General features: G+C 36.8%; 1 protein-coding gene across 1 annotated transcript in view; it reads right to left on the reverse strand.

The window, feature by feature from the left end:
- Positions 1–11214, reverse strand: part of LOC117566416 (protein slit) — a 58784-nt gene extending 47570 nt beyond the window's left edge. Inside the window, exon 1 of the mRNA XM_034245940.2 lies at positions 10590–11214. The gene's annotated coding sequence lies outside the window, so the exon portion shown is untranslated. The remainder of the gene's footprint in view (positions 1–10589) is intronic.
- Between the last annotated feature and the right edge of the window lie 887 nt (positions 11215–12101).

Raw genomic sequence — 12101 nt, forward strand, 5'->3', positions numbered from 1 at the left:
ATAGCACTTACCCTTTTTGCTTAACCTTCAACATTAAACACTTTAATAAATTAAGTAACTAAAATCTAGGAGATTGGGAAATTAAACAAATTTTTCTATATACATCAAGAAAATATGTTATTCGATCAGAACTATACCCTATCGCCCATTCTCTTTAAGAGAACTCATAGAACGATTTACCCTTTTCCCTCAGCTCAAACGCAGGGTATGAATGAAAACCAAAAGACTATCCCAGTTATCGAGCCACATAACGGTTTTCTCCCGCAACGCCGCAACGCAGCAGCAACAACAACAACACAACAACAACAACAACAAATCGTTGTGGACTTTTATGAGTTTCCTCAGCTCTCCACCCCTCAGCGTTGGCCACCTTTATCACTACTCCGCCGTGAATTCCTTGTCCCTTTCCTGTGGCAATATTTGTCTTCTGACAGGCAGCAAACAGATTGTGTTTGCCCTGTGAATCAGTTGGGGTTGTTGCATCTGATCATCACACATATATGTTACGCCTGACGATGATGGTGGCAATGGCGATGGTGGTGGCTGGGATTGGAACTGCGACTCAGACCAGAACGAGACTGGATGCAGTGCGTGCGGCCGCAATAATTGTGCTGAATTTCGTTAGGGCGTAGCGAAGCGGCTGTAATTTAATTTAAACGACACTTCACTTGCAATTTCGAGTTAAGAACTCAAAAACCGAAACGCTCGCAGCAACCCTGCATTATGGCACGCCCCTACCCGACTACCGAATACAACCTCCTCCTCCCCCTGCTGCTTCCTCAACTGATTGAGTGACAATTGCCCTGCCGAGGAACTAATGAGACACATTTAACGATGCATTTGCGGAGACTTTCAGTTTGGCGAAGCGCATCCGACGTTTTTAATAACTATTGCAAAGTGAACCGGAAATATCAGGCAGGGTCATTCCATTCACAATACACCAACAAGCAGCAGGGGCAACCTCGTATACCTCGTATATATAAATATCTGAGTAGAATGTACCTCGACTAGACTCGGCTCGACCTATTTGCCTTTGGCTTTTATTGCACCGGGAACGGGAACGGGGAATGCGAACGGGGCGCTGGCCAGCAAGGGACAACCGGGGCAATCGAATGGAACGTAGAATGGAACGTAGGCCCAAAAATAAATAAACAACCACCGTGTGACTGTGACTATGACTGAGACTGAACCTGAGAGATGCGGTGTTTTGGTGTTGAGGGCATTGCGCCCTTTAGCTTTAGCTTTGGCTGCTTAGCGTTTAACTATTTTTGTTGTCGCTGCTCCTCCGAAATTGTTATAAGGTCGATTTGTCCAAGTTGATAGTTTTTTTTGCTTCTTTCTTTTTGTTTTACGGCCTTATCGGAGAAAGAGAGATAGAAAGACCTTTAAAGACCGTGTCAGAGATAAGCTAGCTGTAAGCTTTCGTTGTTTGCTCTACTTACACTCTCTATATCTTTCTCTCTCTTTCTATCTCTGTCACACTCACACACACACACATGTATGCACATAAATTATTATTATTGATTTCATTGGGGGGTTTCGATAAAGTGCATTGAAATGAGACCCTAAAGAACTATTGCCCACGTTTCCGGTGTTTGCTTTTTTTATGATTTGTTGATTTGTTGGAGGGGAGCAACAGCAGGAGGACGGGGGACGAGGGAGGAGCATTTATATAAAAGTTCGATCGACAATTGCCTGGGAAAAGTTGACGTGATAAGCTTGCAGCTATGATTAGACATGCCCATCAAGTAAATATAATTGTGTATTTATAGCTCCAAAGGGTAGAGCAAGGCAAACAGTTCAGTTATCCACACGATACACTTGGATTAATGCCAAGTGTAACTTCACATCAAAAATACATAAACATTATGTGCTTACTATTCTGCAAATAGTTGGCTGAGACTAATAAAAATCATGTGGCCATGGATAGCTCGAAAATGTAAAAACAGTTATAGGCATAAAACTTATATATCTTTGCTATATGAATAATTGAAATATAAATGCAAAAATGAAATTTATTAATCTCTGAGATCCTGGATAGCAAAAAGATATATTGAGTGTCTCACAAATGTTTAGAAATACCATAAGCACAAAAACATACCAAACCTAAATTTGACACAACGATATACAATAGATATAAAATATACCAGATTATATTATACCAAATAATTCTTAATTGTTGAGAACTGTGTGCTACCGCATATAAATAATAATTTAAACACACAACACTTTGATAATTATTTATGTGAATATAACCATTTAAGTGAGTGTTCAATCAAGATTAAGCTGAATTATAAAAACCTTTGCAATAAAATACTATAAAATTAGGGTATTAAAATACCGTGAATAAAATAAATTTCCAATTTTTATTTACGACATTTGAGTGACACGAATCTAGACATTAAATACTATTTAGATGCAATTCTTACATCAGCTTAAAGCTCATTAAGTTATTGCATTCATAAAGTTCTAACATCTTTCGACTCTTTAAGCAGATTAAAGTTGCATCTAAAGAACTTTCACTGAAGGCTTCTCTTTTCATTGAATGTGGGATTTGGGATTCCATTTGGACGCACAATTTATGTGAGCTTTCAATTTCGAATTGTATAAATAAACAACTATTAGCGGCACCGAAATGCGACATAATTGTGCTGTAATCCTAACTAATGAACCGACACAAAATACAAAATCTTTGCCATACAAAATGAAAGAAATATTCATTCAAAGCACCAAAGAAAATGAAAATGCAAAGCAGCTCCAAAGCCAGAGAGACCACCAGGTGTCGATATCTCACGGTTCACAATTCCTTCTCCACCACAACCATAGCCTAAACCTAAACCTCAACCTCAACCTCGACTAGAGCTTCAGCTTCAGCTACAGCTTTAGCAACTCCACAACATTTTCTCCGCCGTCGCCACCTCCACCTCCACGTCTTTGGCCGTGATGTCTTCCGAACACCATCAAAAATCAACAAATAAATAGAAACATTTGTGGGCCAACGAATTAAAATGCAAATCAAACAAGCCCGTAAAATTGAAAATATTTAATTAAAACGATGCGACATATTTGAAAATGAGGCGCAAGTTCTCAATGTTGTCGTTGTTGTTGTTGTTGTCGTTGGCTTGGACCCCGCCGGACTTTCCACGCTTTCACAGAGTCGAGACACTCAGACTGCGACCGTGGGCTGTTGATTTTTCTTGTCATTGCCGTTGTTGTGGTTTTTTCTTTGTAGCTAACTGCTTACAGCCAAAATATTTGGTCTCTCCATCTCAACAAATACAACTGACTGCGCCCCTTCCTCACACACTCTACCAAATGAGATACATTCGATTTGTCGAAACAAATATTTGAAAATATTAGATTATTTCCCAGCACAGTTGACACAAATATCAAACATCAATGTTGCCTTCAATTCATTTAAATTAAATTGTTGTACAACATATTTTTGATTGTTAAGTGTAGCATATATTTGTAAATATAGATAGTTGTCAATACTTTAAATTTAGAATAAATTTTAGATTCTTCCAAATTAAGTAGAGTATTTGAATTTCGAATTTTTCATATTTTTTATTGTTAACTATTGCATATAATTATAAAGTGTATTTCATTTCCTTTTTTTTCAATAGATAGTTGTTAATACTTCAAATTGAGAACACATTTTAGATTCTTCCAAATCTAGTATTTGAATTTCTAAAATTTTTATATTTTGTATTGTTAACTATTGCATAAGTGCTTTTAACTTCTTTTTTTCTATAGTGTCTATACTTAAAATTCATATTATTTTCTCAGACTATTTAGAATAAAATTTAGATTCTTCCAAATCTAGTAACAGTATTTAAATTTCTAAATTTGTATTTTAAATATAGCTATAAAGATTATTTAATTTCCTATTTAACAAATTCAAATTCACTTCATTTATTCAGACGATATTAAGTTACGAATAAGACTATTTGAAATATATTTTAGATTGTTCTACATCGAGTTAGAGTATTTGAAATTCTACATTTTCTTGACTGCTTTCATTCTTATTAGAGTTTTTATGTAGACACCAACTGATGTAGCAACTGGGGACAACAACAGGAGAACAGAGAGCGACAATGCGACAACAACAACAATGACAATGGCAACGGCAACGACAACATCTACAACAACAATAAGCTGAGAAAATAGTCAGGCGTTTTATTGCAGCATCACGTCTACCGGATGCCTGCAATATATCAACTAAGAGGCTGAGTCGAAGTCGGTGTCTGGAATTGGAATTGGAATTGGAGCTATATAGAACAACATGCAACAACATAGGTATGGGGAATTGGGTTGGATCTGTCGTCTGTCAGGGCGTCTGTCTTACTTTTAATAATTCCGCCAATGCCCAGCGCAGAGAAGCGGACAGCAACAGTCACCTACACACAACAAATGACAACAATAACAATAGCGCTGGCTTTGGCTTTAGTTCCCTCTCTGCACCTCTCCCTTTCCTTTCCTTCCCCTTACTTTCCTTAGGCAATTGCAATCTGCTGGACACTTTGTAGTCTGGACAGCGTCTCTCTTTCTCTTTCTCCGTCCGTCTCTCTGAGTATCTGTCATTATTGTGCAGCGAGGCATAGAAATTTACGTACCCCGCTCCCATTCAGTTAACAACTATCCATCCATCCACCATTCAGTCGCAGCATTCGTCCAACTGAACGTCGACGTTAATTATGGGAAGATTTTGAACGTACAAATGAGTTGAGGAACTTTTGTCAGCCTAATGATGGGCAGCGCCTCAATGGGTCTCAATGCTTGGTTAGCTACCAAATTTATAGAGTAGTTTTGTTGTGGGGGGAACAACGAAAGAATGCAAATGGAAGACAACAACAAGAAGAAGAAGAAGAACGACAACAACAAACAATAAGAAATAAAGTAAATTGGTTTATTACATTTTTTCATTAGGCAGACCGAGCAAAGCATGAGAAAACGAACCTCGAGCTGGATCAGAAGAGAAGCGCAGCGGATGCGGAAGAGCGTGAAGCCGTCGACTTCAAGTCCAGCAAATCAACGACAATCAAATAAAGTTTAAATACATATTTTTATTTCATTACACACTTCAGTCAGAGCGGCTCGAGACGTGGGAGACGAGAGCTTTACTCCATCCATTGTTAAGAGATTTTCAACAGGCAATGATAATGATGATGACGATGACGATGACGATGTCGGTGACGGTGACGATGATAATAATGATGATAAGAATGAGGCGACCATGTCTCGAGTCTATGGCCGTGCCAAGTGCTAACGATTTAGCAATGGACACAAAGATGTCTGTCGCGCGAAAAAAAAGTTGAAAAAACGCAACTAAAAAGCTAAAAAGTCCCTAGCAACAAAGCAACGAGGCAGCGAGACAGTGTTGCCTTAGTTGCAGAAACTAGAGATGAGCGATCGTCGTGATCGCGATGCAAAGCGTGAGTGACAAACATTAGAGAGGAGACTAAAGTGAAATAATAAACCACATTAAAGGATGGTGAGAGAGGGAATTGAAGAGGAAATATTACTAGAATACATATAGATATAAATATTATTTATTTATTTATTTTTAATTTTAACTTAGAATTAATTTTACAGAGCATCTGAGTCCTTTGGGCTGAGATCTAAGTATAGTTTCCTATCGAAACCTCAGAAAACTAATTTAGCTAAATACAGATAGATAAAATCGCAGAAGAAATAAGTGAAAATGAGTTCCATTATTTTGTGTAATATAATATTTTAATATATTCTTTACAAATCTAATTTAAACCTCATTAGAACTTGTTTTTTTTTTCTTAATTTAATATTTAACATTTTATTTAATATTCATTCCTTAGAATCCTAATTTAGTAATGTCAAGAATTCGTTTTCTTTTCCAATATTAATAGTTAATACTTTATTTATTATTCATTCCTGACGATCCTAATTTAATAACGTCAAGAATTCACAGGCACCTATAAATTGCAATAAATGTAATCTACGATTATTTATGTGCGAAACTATGCATTATAAATAACAATTCAGTTAAACCACACACAGTAGAAATAACCTAACATATGTTATCATAAATAACAATTATTGTAAACAAGATTTTTTTTCGGTTCGCTAGGTCCAGTTGTTGCCCGCGGGAGTGAAGAAGGATTAGCCTGTCACGTGACCATCTCCAGCTGGCAATTGCGAATTGTGGCTACAGGTTTTCTTGATATTTCGCTCTTTGCTTCGCTTCGCTTAGTATTTTTTTCTTTTTTTGTGGATTTGGCTTTAGCTGTTGCTGTTGCTGTGGCTGGTGCTGCGACTGACCAAAGCGATGGATTCGACGGGAGTCGAGACTAGCCTCTGACACCGACACCCCGACGACGACGATGCGAATGAAGCGCAACAACAACAATGTAACTTGTTGTAACAGCAACAACAACAACAACAGCGACACCGACACCAAGACCAAGAGCAGTCTGACTTGGTACGATGTTGGTATAAATTCTCGCCTTTCATTTTGGCGAGTAGTCACGATTTATGCGAAATCATTATAGGTGAGTTTTTAGTATTTACGACGCGACTTTTATCTACAGGAAGAAGACACTATACAGCCAGCAAATACATATGTATATATATATATATTTATATATGTATTGTAGTGTAGAGTGTACACTATAATTGCAGTTGAGTCAATTAAATACATAGATTGCGGCATGTCGATAAGACATTAACCTTCCCCTCGGCTCAAGCTCAATCTCGTTGTTGGCCGTGTTTGTGCCTGGTTTGTTGGTTGCTTCGTTTCGTTTCGTTTTGGCATTTTCTTCCTACAAAATGGCAGGTCATTTCACTTAGTCAAAAGTGAGGGCCAGGCCAGAAAGAAAGGCCAGTGTTTTGCTCTGTGTACGTGGCTGCAGCCAAGAGGCATGCCCCAGTCTCTGTCTCTGTATCTGTCGCTGTAGCGCAACAATTTATGAAGACATGAAATGACTTTGATGTTTAGCTGCTGCACTAGCTGACTGGGAAATGGGAATCGCGTATTACCCTATAGAGGAAGAGAGAAGACCATCCCTCTTCACAGCCACTTCATGACTTGCAAAAGCAACGTTAACTTAACTCAACTTTAACTTTACAAAACAAAATTCAGCAATTTGTAATTGACAAACTGCTCGACGCGACTTTGGCGAAAGGTAAACAGAGTGAAACGACACGAAAACGATTGAATCTTAGATAACTATATAATTGTCCCGCTCGCAGAATTGAGTTTTGTCTTCTGCCACAAAGTTCTGGGCCAAAAAAAAAAAAGATCCACAAGACCAGGTAAAATACTTTGACGATGACGCACTTTTTGCTCGCTCTTCACAAATAATCAAAGTCATTCCATTTAAGGATTCTTCATACTTATCATATGACAATTCGGCTTCAGCCCGTTTAAGATTTGCATCATGTCAATTCAAGAAGTTCAAGATATCTTTCAATACAATCGTGTTTCTTACACACTCAATTTTTGGTTCAAATTCAGGTTTTTCTTTAATCAACTGGTTTTACAGTTGTTTTGCTTGAATTATCGATGTTTTTCAATAGTTCATTAGGCAACAATTTGGCAACAGTTTTTGAAAATTGGGAAATAAGAAATTACATAAACAAGAATTAAAGACGTGAATAATTTATATCATATTAAACTTTAGTTTACGACACTTTAAGTTATATCTGCCAATCTAGTATATTTTGTACTCTATAGTATATTTTGAATGTAGCACTGTATCGATATACCAAATATAGTTATTAGTACATTTGAGTATTTTTATGGTATGTGTATTAATTCGGTATATTTTTAGAAAATAGTTTTATTGAAGAGGATGTACATCATGTATCATATTATTATTACAAATTTGGTAAGCTATTCATTTTTATTTATTTTAGTGCCTATGTATATGAATATTATATTAGGTATCTTTCTTTCTTAGGCGATTGTCTGTTTAATAAGTATAGTAAAATACAAAACACTGAGCATTAAGTCGATAAGAACTTTTTCCTCGCCTTCGTTTTTGCATTAACCATTGGCACCTCTCTTCACTGTTGACCATGTTGTGACACCTGCCACCTGGCATAAGCAAGACTTTCACTACAAACAACAACGAATAGTGAATAGGGGAACTAACCTTAATACTCAGAAATAAAAACACTTCGCACCCAGTCTGTCCATCAATGGACGGCCTAATACCATCGCCATCGCCATCTTCATCGACATCGACATCGGCATCGACATCATCAGTGTGTGTAATCAACACTTTTATGTGATCCAAATCCAATTCACAACTAATTACAAGCCTCGATGGCTGCCTCGAACCGTCGAACAATTAACAACGGCATTAAACGCGCGTTGAAGAAGCAAATGAACCGATTGCGATGCCATTTTAGATTGTTTATGTTACTTGGCTGCAAGAGGAAAACAACGAAAAACCAAAGACTCGTATATAAAGTTTTCTATCGATTGGTTTATAGCGCCCTCTGCTTTTGTTTTCTTATGGCCGTTTTGCTCAAATAAAATTGAAACTAAATCGATTGTACTACATTCCAAATAGAGACGTAAATCAATGCCTAGATGAATCTTCAAATCACCCTGAAGTGCTTCTACTCCAAAAAGGTTTTCCCAACGTCTCTAAAGCTGTCTAAGCTGCCAATAAATTATATAACATGGTGTATTAACAATGAAGAGTTATAAATTTTCTTCTTAACTAATTTGCATGTTTTCCGTCATAAAAGAAGCTTACGAATTGGGTTGCAAATAATTGATTTAGACATGTTTATAAGAAATTGGGAAAGAACATTGTTGAACAAATTTCTATTGGGTTTAACATGAATGAGTTTAATAACTCTTTCATCGTGATACTTTCAATAATATACCGCATTCAAAGAAGTTTTAAAATTAAATTGATACATAGAATTTAATTTTTGATTGAAATGGTCTTAGAAGTAAACAATAATCTTTATACAAAAAGATTTTTTTTTTTCTTTCTTGAAATTGAATTTAGTAGCTTATTAAATTTATTAAAATAGTAGATAAATAAGAATTATTTTGAAAACATTTCAATAAATCTCTTACATTAATAAAACAAAAATAAATACATTAAATCATCCGAGTCTATCGTCTAATAAAGAAAATAAATTATGGAGCCGAAGTCTTAAGTTAGAGCTCGTTAACTAATATTATGTTTGTATATTTTATAAAACATAATAATGTAAATAAATAAAATTAAGTAATCAATTAATGTAAAGTAGTCTGAACGATAGCTCTTCTTTTGCGGCAACTATGTAAGTACCCCAAGTAGACAGGGTTTGTGGCACATTCGTATGACAAGCGTTTGTTTATTTATTTACGCTTACACTTGTAAATGTCTGCTTGTTCTTCTTCTTTATCTTTTCGTCTCGGTCTTGCTGCTCGCTTTTGAATGTACACACACACACATATGTACTTTCGTATTTTTTAAGTAAGCGATTAGTGTGGCGACGAAGCAGAATGAGCAGGCATAATAAGTACCACGATAAAGACAATGAAAATTTGTCAGTTGACAAAACAAAACAAAACTATTTCCATTTGGTCGCCGACAAATGAGACATTCAACACTCATACACACATAGACAAACATAAGTGGGCTGCCTCTTGTCGCACACTTATTTCCAATTGTCAATTGTCAATGTATTGGAAGTAACAGCCAAATCAACGACATCACACACACATACATAAGCATATACACAAGAGAGAGCGAGGCAGTCAATGATTGTTATTAGTGCATTGCTTTGGAGTATGTACATCTAATTTGCCATTGATGTGTGCATTAAGTTTTGTATTGGTAGGCATACAAATTGTCGTAAAACATTAGTGTCCCCCGAGATTAGAGCGGTCGACGTCGGCAATAGAGAAGCACACATAGCAACTTTGCAAAAGGGCAGGAGAAGAAGGAGGGAAAAAGGCTGGCTCATCGCCCTTTTATTTGACATAGGCAATATTTATTGCGAATTCATTTTAATGTAGAAGAAACTAAACACAGACAAGCTTATACACGCACATATATACACACACACAAGCATAGTCGGGCTCTCGCTCTCTGACAAAGCGAAATGCCGAAATACGCCATCAAAATAAATAAAAACACACACACAACGTCTACAACGACAAAGCGGCGCAAAAGCTACGAGTTTCAGTAGCACAGCATTCGGCGCTGAACAAAACTCGCATCAGAGTGAACGAATGAGCACGAGGAATAGAGAGAGTCGGCAATAAGCAAAACGCAGCAGCAGCGGTGTCAACATCGCGGCAGCATAGGGTAAGTTTAGCGTCCCACCCAAAACGTCATGAAATCCTTTGTGTATTGTGTCTGTATGTGTGGTAGAGAGAAATGTGTATGTGTGTGTGTGTAAGTGCGTGTGTTTGTTTGTCAACTTGCCAGGCAGCGACATAAAAATGCTAATACAAAAACTACAACAAATTGTGCGTGTTGGGGATAAGAGATATGAGTTCACTCTTATTGTTGTTGTTACATTCTCCTCTTTGACTAACACCTACAAATTAAGTCTGCCAAAAGCTAAAAAAAACGGAAAAAAATGGCAACACTTACCGCTCAGTCAGGCTCAGCAATGTAAATAAGGGCGCCGCTAATCCAAAACTCCTTTTAAACTGAACAAAATGCTATCACTAACACTTATACAGTAACACACTATTATTATTACACTTTCAATTGGATGATTTCGCCAAACTTTTTTGTATTATTTGTATTGCGCTTTTATATTTCGATTTATTTCCTTTGCTTCTTTTTATGTTGCGCTGCGCGTCGCAAACGAAATTCAGGAATTTCAAGTGGAAATCTTGTTTGAGCACTTTTTTGATGGCGACGGCGGCGTTGGTGTCGTTGTTGTTGTTGTTAGCGGCTGCTGTTTTGCGGCAAAAGCCAAGAAAACTTTTGCACTGCTACAAAACTTAGTTAGAATGCTTAGATTAATTGCTCGGAAAACGCGCGCGCCCCTCAATTAAATGTGGAATGCTTTGAACGAGTTAATTGTGCACAGACAACTGCACTTTCAATACAAAAAATAATTCTATATTATCCCGTTTGTTTAGTAGAGTTTCGATTTTATTTATTTTTTTCTCTTTTGGTTTCAATCACTACTTTTCCGATTTTCTGTACTTGAACTCCGTAGTTCAAAAACGCACGCAACCGTCAAATCCAACCGTAAGCCTCGAAGACAAATTCCACAATAACAAGAAATTAACAGATGCTGTGTAATTTTATATTATGCTTAACAGATTCTGTTAACGTAACGGAAAGTCGCCAGCAAAACGCGTGTCGTGGTTGATAAACGCGCGCAAAACATGTTAGGCTGCTGTCGACGCTCTGTAAACATGAAATTAACAGATAACTAACATGATTTGAACGTGTTGTGCTCATATGGCAATGTACAAATTAAATTGGTCTGCTAACTCACAAATATTGTTGGCATTCACAACGAAAGGAAACATTGCCATATTGGAGAATAGAAATTATTTTTCAAAATAAAACCCAATAAATAAATGAGGTATTTATTTATTGATATTATTTTCCTATAATATAAAAAATTTAACATTAAGTAGTTTAGTTTTATTTCAGCATTTCAATCCTGTCATTGGCAATGTTTTTTTTTATTCCGCACTGACTGGCAACTCTTATTGTTTAAGAGCAGCGCGTACGTGCCAATTTGAAAATGTCGCAGATTAGCAGTCTGCACCAAAAAATATGCACCGTATTCAAGACGAAAATAATAACAAAATATAGGTAAATTCAAAAGTACGCAGCACGCCTGCAAAAATTTGAACCTCAATGGAGCAATCTCGTTTTGTACTGCGTTGCTTCCTTTCTTGTTGTTGTAGGGCTGTTTCCGTTTCCATTTCTGAAGTTGACTGGTCACGTTTATTAATCGGCTTAAATTTTTGGTCAGACTGCGCAAATGCGACGTACTCAACTCCCTGGCACGTAGACTGCTCCTGCCTATTGTGCTTAACCATCCGTTGTGCCCATGTCTTTCGATCTACAGCTTTAAGGGAAACGATGAGATGTCAGCATTAGGATTTTAAGTATGAAATATTATTGAGGGTT

The sequence above is a fragment of the Drosophila albomicans genome, chromosome 3 (assembly GCF_009650485.2).
Source record: "Drosophila albomicans strain 15112-1751.03 chromosome 3, ASM965048v2, whole genome shotgun sequence".
Lineage (NCBI taxonomy): Eukaryota > Metazoa > Arthropoda > Insecta > Diptera > Drosophilidae > Drosophila > Drosophila albomicans.